Here is a 9,055-nt window from a genome sequence, read left to right on the forward strand (position 1 = left end):
ATAATGATTGTATCCAAGTAAAGAATGAGAAATTATCCAAATTTTCTTTACGTACAACAAATGTTTTGCTGTGTATGTTATGTGAGCACCAGCTACATTATGTACAAAAATACCATGTGAGTACCAGGTGCATTTTGTACATAACATATTAACAGTACATTATGTACAAAAATGCACTCCTTAATGTTTGCCCAATCGAAGACTTCAAATGTGATAGATGATGCAGTATGGAAACTCGTACAAAAAATGTGAAATCAATAGCCATTTGGAAGTGTGCTATGTGATCAATGTTCATAAAATGTATGTAGCATGCGAGGTAATTTTTTAGTTTCTAGTTCATTTCCAAAAATTGATTATTGTATGTATACCATTTATGAAAAGGCAGTGTTTTTAAAATCTGATGAATCATTTATTATTACTCTGAGGTTTTCGAAGCTCACTGCTGTCTATCTTTAGAGGTTGTCTAGAACTAGTGATCAACAAGGAATGTATGGCACATAACAGAGAACAAATCCTAAATTCCCACCATTTTTTTTTATTGATCTATTAATCCCTTGATCTATGATTTCATCAGATCTGTCATCCACTGAATATATCAGGCCTATGATTATAAAAAAACTAACGTACCACAGTCTACCCATGGCTACATCAGCTGAAAACTGGTAATAACTGAAATCTACTTTTCTCACATATTCTAGGTGCACATCCAGTATCTGTTTATCTTCATGCAATGGCTGTACGAGGTGGTATACTCCAAGTTTAACTGTTTTTTAAACCATGTACTTTAAGTCTAACTGATTTGCTTACACATGTACAGTCAAACCATGTATTAAAATTTATTTGTATAATAAATATGGCTTTATCTCCCGTCTTCAATAATGTTATGCTTTTAAGGGCCATCAGTGTTTTAAGATTACAACAGTTATTTATATTAATGTTAACCCCCCCAAAATATTAAATCATTGTGGAAATCTACAAATCAGACAAACTGCAATTATCATTTTCTTCTAATATTTAATCAAAAGCAACGGTTCTCAACCTTTTGACTAACGCATACCATCTAAACAAAAATTGAAAACCTTTAATATCACCACCACTCCTGAACAAAGCTCAAATTACATAAATTTACGAGTGTTAGAAAAAAAACTCAATCAGGATGTTGGGTTTTAATTTTTTAATTTAATAGTTAAAAATACTTTGCTTCTTTGTATACCATGGTTGAAAACCCCTGATCTAAAGAAATGTTCCTATGTTGTTTAGATTCATCCACAATCATTCTGCAAATAAATTGAGGAAATTTTTATATTTTTGTCTATTAACAGTCAAATGGTAACTGCGTTAAGTGATAATATCAGTAGAACATATTCGCTGTACTGATGATTTTCATACTCTTTCTCAAATGTACACATAACTACTAATAATTTATTCATAGTAAATCATTAATAGAAGATTTTACTCTTTGATGAAACACATTTTACTTAACTTATCTTTTATGCACTTTTGTAACATACATGTTAAAAGGCAGTTTACATATTTTCTAATTAATATTTCTTTCACTTAAATCATCATTTCCTAGAAACCGGTATTGCTGTTTGTTATTAATTTTTCATTAAAATGCTTTCATAAGTTTTTTTTTTCCTTCTCAGAATTTTACTTCATGTGATGAATAAGCATTATTTCCATTAAGTTGGAAAATTTGGATCTAGGAAAATATAAAGTTTGTCCAGTTTTGTCTGACATCATTCTAAATCTCAAAACAAATCTATAGCACATTACTTTAGAGACAATTTTGATTAAAAAATCTGTGCAAAATAACAAGAGAAATTATCCTAGCTGTATCTAAGCAAATGTTCTGTGATACATATTTATGTAGGTATAATATATTTATGATATATTTTATTATAAAGATTAAGAGTTTTACTAAACATACATCACTTAACCTAGCTTCATATTTAAAGACACAAAATATTTGTACACTGATCTCAGGCAGGTCATGGCTGGCTTGGTCTTTCATGTATTTTCTATTCAGAAAAGCAGGTATGAGACAAATATCATTTAGTAGCTTCCATGAGAGCATCTCTCAAGCAAAATACTTGTCAAAATTAATTAATTAGCTTTTAAAGGTACATTAAAAGCATGATGTTATGAAGAAGAGAAAAGTTTCACAAAGCAGAAAAAAAAAAATCTAAATTACAAATTAGCAGGAAATCCAACCTTAGTCCTACGAAGCTTTATTATAGCACTATTATATTTATTGTTTTAAACTCTAATTTATTTACTCAGATAAACCATTCTATTAAGAAATTTTATATAACCATCATTAAGAAAAATATATTGTTTTTATATGACTACTTCATTTTAGACAACATATTACTTTATGAAGCCAAATAATAGATATACAAGACTTAGTTGAATATCAATTGTGTAGATCTTTTGAAATTTTAATATATAATTAGGTGCTTTATTAGTGCTGGAAACATGATTTTGTAAGTAATTATTTTCTTCTCAGAAGACATGTTGTATTTTTGTCTTAAATCTGGCTGGTATTTTCTAAGGAAGATAATCTTTTAGAAGACTTTTGCTTACATTTTTGTTTGATTTATCCCTTAGAAAATTTCATGAATATCATGATGTTGACTGAGCAATGCTACTAAGGCATTAGTTTTATATCATTATGCCACAATGGCAAATGGTATGAGAGCGACTAAATGGCTAGTCAATAAGACAGTGATTATTTCTGGTGTTTTTTATTAAACACGATCTGTAGCTTTCATAAGTATAATAAAATCTGAGATAGAGTTAGTAATTCATCATGAATCAACTTGACTGCTTTATGTAATCTTAAACAATGCCTAAGACCTATGGAAAAGCCACTTTAATAAGGGAGTGTACCAAGTGTCTTTCTAAATTTACAGCTGATATCATTCAAAACAGCTTTATGTATCTTATCATGCACATAAATTATGTCATGATGCAAAATATTTTCCCAACATGATGATAATATAAGTCGAGCCTCCAGCAATGCACACTTCACATTATCAGATATACCCCATTAAATAGAGAGTTCCTGATTTCGAAGCAGAGAACCACTGTACACATATATAGCAATCCTGTAACTGTCTAGTAGTGGGTGGTTTTACTATACTTCACCTTGTTGTAATGATGCTATTAATTATATCTTCAAAGATATCCCTAATTAATATATATTCAAATATTAATTTGATCCAAGACACTCTGATATTTATTAGTAACAAAGTGTCATGCACATATTATGCGAATATAATTATTTTGGCTTTGTATATATTGTTAATGTTTACTTCAGGACAGTTTGGCTATGTTGTAATTGTAAGTCACTTTGTTTTTTATTTGCAATCTACTGGTGGTTGGGAAAAGTATAAAAGAAAATCATCTAATATGAATGTGTTGTCAACTCCATTGATGGCTGCATGAAGTCTTTAGGCGCTATCTATCCTGCATCAATAATTTTTTATACAGAAATATGCAGTAGTTTTATAAACTATGTAAAGTACTTACTCTTGAAGTCTCTTAGATAACTGTTAATCAATAATACACTAATAGCCATTAAAATTGCTATAGCATGAAGGAAAGCAAATAAAAAAAATATTTGTTGTGCATAAATAGTATGGCATGAAGATAAAATGATTAAATTTGTAAGCAGCTTGGGGGTTTACAAGGGTGCGAAATCAGTCGAAACAACTGCTCCACATGGCAGCTAAAAACGGCCCTTATCCAGTTAGGCACTGAGTAGAATTTCACTTGAATAACAGAAATCGGCATCTCATTCCATTCTGATTCAAGTCCATGCCACACTTCATCAATCGTATTAGATGGAGAGGGTTGCTAGGCCAGTCCTCAGCAAACCACGAGCAGGTATTTTCAATGGGTGACAGATCTGGAGACCGTACAGGCCAGGGCAGCAATCAAATGCACTGCATACGGAGGAAGGTCAGAACACAATGTGCAACATGTGGTCTTGAATTATCCTGTTGGAAGATTGCATTTGGCAGGCCTCAAAGATAGAGCACAACCCCTGGATGTAAGATGTCACAAATGTACCGATCTGGCATTCAAATTACCATCGATCCGAACTGAAGATGTGTGTGCCATGTGCTCAGTGGCTGCCTATACCATCACATTAGGGTTCTTATGCTGATACTGAATGCAACCAGGCGATGTGCGGTCTCCTTGGAGCCTCTAGACACTTATACGATCATCAGAATAATGCACACAGAAACGGGACTCGTCTGAAAAGACGACATTGTACGCCTCCTATATCCAGCTTTGTTGTTGGACACACCACAGTAGCCATCTTTCTCTGTGCTGCATTGTTAAGGAAAGCTAAAGTAATGAACACTGTGCTGATAGTCCATGCTGATGCAAACGTTGACATACCGTACGAGCAGATACTGGGCATGCTGCAAATATGCCCATTTTCTGACTAATGGTCTGTGATGTGGTTGTAAATTTGGAGGGCTGACCTCACAATATGCCTGTCCTTTCGGATATTAATCATGGGACGGCAATGAGATCCTGCATGCCGTTCAGTATAATCCTCAGCATTCCATACATGCCATATTCGCTTAACAGTGGTTACAGTGGTTGGATGTCGACTAGTGCAACGGGCGATATCACAGAACGATAATCCACACAGTCTATAGGCAACAATCCTGGCTCTATTGAATTCTGACCCTTGCTGGTAAGCATTTCTTCTTATTATTCAAGGCATACCATGATATTCTGAGCACATTCCAACCTTGCAAAGTGCTTTCCGAATGACAAATCCACTACACAACTTTTTGAAATTATTAATTCACCATGCCAAACTTTGCCTAGAAATACCATAATGACCGTTTCCAAGTTTTTGAATGCTTATTTTTTTCCTGTGATTCACATAAATTAGTATGCAACTGAATACCCACATCCAAAACTGAAACAATGTTTTTTGATACATTACTTGTGACAATGACAAAGTAGTGTTCTAGTTTGCCTTTTTGTACCTTTTTAAAAGACAGACATCATCAAAAGTTGCTCTATATTTTTAAATAATCGAAAACAATATTCTTTTTCAGAATATCGGTTATTACTGCAAATATTAACAGTCCTCCATTTTTTAATTTTAGTTCCAGAAAATATTAACATACCAATGAAATATTAAAAGATTAAACTGTTCTTCTGTCAAAAATTTTCAAAAATACAAAACCAATCTTGTTTTATTAAAAAATAAATAAAAAATCCCTTCATGCCAAGCTCCAACTCCCTCAAAATTGAATCTCTAATGTTAAATCAAAATTCTCTTACATTATATCACAACCTCTGATATTTGAAAATCTAAAGTACAATAATAAATACTTTTATGCTCCGGTAACGAAATTTTTTTTTGCATAATTATATATTTTGTTTGCCGTAATTTGTCTTCCTATTAAACATATCTTATGCCGTCCAAATAAAATACTTCAAGCGTTATGTCTGAAAAGGTTTGTGTTCTATATTCTTTACCAGCTGTACCTTTTAGCGGTTTATCATTAATTCAGAATTGTATATGCATACAAAATTCATTACGTCTTATACAGCAAACTACAAATTACACTTTCACAACAGTTAAGAATCCATGCAATCGGCTCGTCACGTGACCAAACAAGTGACGTTTTTTACGTAGCAAGTCGGTCAGCCAATAGTGATTCAGCATTGTCACAGCAGGGGGTACGGCGAGTACGTTTTAGGAACATGCGAGCCGGAACACGTCATACAAATCGTATGATATTCGCGGCATATCAGCGGCACTTGGACATGGTTGTTAAAAAGTCACCAGCAAGAGAATAATTTACAAGTAATAATTATCACTTACAAAGACGAGGTCAAGCTATATGCATGATAATGTTAAGGAAAGGATTAGATAAAATAGGGATTTAATGATGGGTCTAATTGCAAGCGAGGACGTGTAATTAGTTAAAAAAATCTTTAATGTATTGACAAAAAGGCTGCAGAACTTACTTGAATTCTTTTATTTAACAGAGGAATTTTTATGCAAACTTAGATCCTAGTCTTATAGCATAGGACTGTCAGAATTTATTATTCAAAAAGAAAACTTACTGAGAATTATAATATTCTTATATATTCATCACTTTTTCAATATCCACACATGTTTATAGGCTCAAATGCCATATTTCAAAATCAAAGTTATTTATGAAATAAAACCTTGTAAAATCTGATAAATCATTTGTGAGTGCAAATTTTTAAATCTAAATCTCTTACAACTCTTCTGACTTTTAAATTACATCCCATTATTTAATTTTAATTTATTAATATGTTTGTACTAATGTTTTAAAGTTTTTTTAAATAATTTGTGTCGTAAAAATGCCAAGTATTTTCATAAAAAAATAAACAGGCATACAAAATTCTTAATAACCAGTATTATATGATTAATTGTTCATTTAATAGTTGATTTAATCGCTTTTAACTTATTTCATGTCTAAATTTTCTACACAGAAATGCTCTGCCTAATTTTTAGTATCTTTTCTCAGACGAAAATTTTCAGAAGAATGAATTAAAGCTTTCATTGTGCAAAACACATCTTTGAAGCTAAATGTATTCTAAGAAGTACAAAATATGTAAACAAAATTTGTCCGCCTCCAAATCAGTCATTTAAACTCTTCCAGCCGTTTAGGAAAATGATAAACATTGCAAACATAAAAATCTCCCTTTTTTATATATACTTTAATAAAAGGAAATGTGTTCCTTCTTTAGATATATATATATATATCTAAGAAAAGGAATCCATTTTCCTTTTTAATCTTTTGAAAGTAACCAACGCTTAAAAATTGATAAACTACGCCAAGGTAATAACCCGCCTTTTTTTTTAAAAAAAAAAAGATTCACTTCGCGTAGGTAAAATCCGTTCTTTTCCATTGAGTTTAGATGACTCCAACAACTCAATGCGCATGCGTGGTTAATGGGCGAATAGCATCGGCCAATAAGAACGGACTACTAATAAGGAATGTGTCGTCTCTACGGAATAGTTATGAAAAAAAGAACCACATGACTTACTACTAATTACTAACTATTGTATAATGCTAGAATCTTATGAAAATAATAAAGAAAGAAATTTTAGGGCATTTTTTGCGAGGGTTGATTTTGCATTTCTCTTGTTGGTAGTGAACAGCGAACAAGATATTTGAAGTTTCGAAGTAGTGAAGTTTCCTTTTTCAATTTGATGGATGAGACATTGCAGAGGAAAGGTGCATTAAACTTTTTTAGAGAGTTGAAAACATTTACTGAAACACTTATTTAAAAATTTCGGAGCTATGTTTAGAAACGGTCTCCAGCTTTCGTAATCTGTAAACATGATAAAAAAAAAAACGAAACATCTTTCTCAAGGCCTTCCAAACTGAACGAAATTCCTGTTCCCAGTTTTCAGTGGCTTTCGCGAAATTCGTCACTAGGTAGCGCTCATATTCTTCTGCAATTTTGCTGTACGCTCACTATTTGTAAAATGGCTCGTTATTAACAAAAAGTGTCGCTGTTTACTAATAGTAACACAGGATGGTATATTGTTGAGTGCCATTTTGCTGTTCTGACCATAGGAAAACCAAAAATGTCTCTTTCCATGAATTTTCCTGCAAGAAATTTTTGAAAGAAAGATAGATCAAGAACATATCTCGAAAAGGTAAAATTAGTGCTATTTAACACTTTGCAAATGCAACTAATTGAAGTGTTGTTCAAAATATGTTATATGTATTTAAGTTTTTTAAAACTTCATTTGTTAACAAAACCCACTCTCGTAAGCTGAAAGTAATAACTTTATTCGATTATTTCGCACGGTTCTACCCAGGGTCTTGAAAAATATGGTAAGAAATGAATTATAAAAATGGCGGGCTTATCGAATTATAACAGCTGCATACGTTAAAATTATCTGTACTTTAAAATATTATATTTCCATCAATTTTTTTAGTTTCTTTCAGTGTTCATATTTATTTCCTTGTTTCCTACCCTTACATAATGACATATACAGTCGATTCCGGTTAATCGGACCATCGGGAAGCGATCGTTTTGGTGCTAATAAGCGGCTGGTCCGCTTACATGAACATGTCCTATGCTGTAAGACGGGACGTGCTATATATAGTAAAAGTAAATGCACATGTAAATCATGTACTAAAATGTAATTAATAACTTTATGGTGCAGTACACACGTATGGCGAACATACATGTACAAACAAGAAATACAGTCGAACTTTTTTCATTGAGAAAATTAATTTAAAAACAAATTCTAAGAAACAATCTCCACGATAAAAGCATTGCTTATGTAATAATGAGAATACTCATTAAATTTGTCTATTATTTTCGTGTTATTAATGAAATATTTTTGGAATTATAAATACATTAGAAACTACACTTTTATTGTAAATGCTACATATTGAAACATTGAAAATTTATGGATTTATTATTATGCATGATGAAAAACAATTGTACATACATTCATTAATATAATTCTTATCCATGACATTAATACTAATAAATATATATCAACAGCTTCTAAACCATCGCATCTCTCTATCTGCATGTAAATATATGACTTATTAGATGTGTGGAATATTATAGAATATTAGAGTATATGTAGTGAAGATGGTAACCCGATTTCGCGGAAAAGCGATTCTCAGAACTGTTCCTTCAAACGTTTTGTTCCGGGCAACAAATATTGTACGTGATAACGCTTTCACTTGCACCAACTTATTAGCGGCATCATCATCATCACTTTCTTGGTCTTCCGATGCTGTCGTGAGTTTTGCTGCAACTCGAGCAACGACTGCAGCGTCGTAATCTTCATTTTCATCATAGCATTGAAGTTCGTTGTCAATGGATAAAAATTTTTCGCAATTTTGTACCTGTTGACGTTCCACATGTAAATCATCATTTTCACTTTCAATGAGCATGTCCACATCCATCTCTAAAACCAAGTGCTTAAAGTCACAGTGAGAAAAACAGTTCTGAATAATCTCACTGCTCACTTTTCGCCAGATATCGGCCACAAATGTAACTG

The sequence above is a fragment of the Stegodyphus dumicola genome, chromosome 11, assembly GCF_044657685.1.
Source record: "Stegodyphus dumicola isolate Sdum_Otavi_A_Nest chromosome 11, ASM4465768v1".
NCBI classification, from domain to species: Eukaryota; Metazoa; Arthropoda; class Arachnida; order Araneae; family Eresidae; genus Stegodyphus; species Stegodyphus dumicola.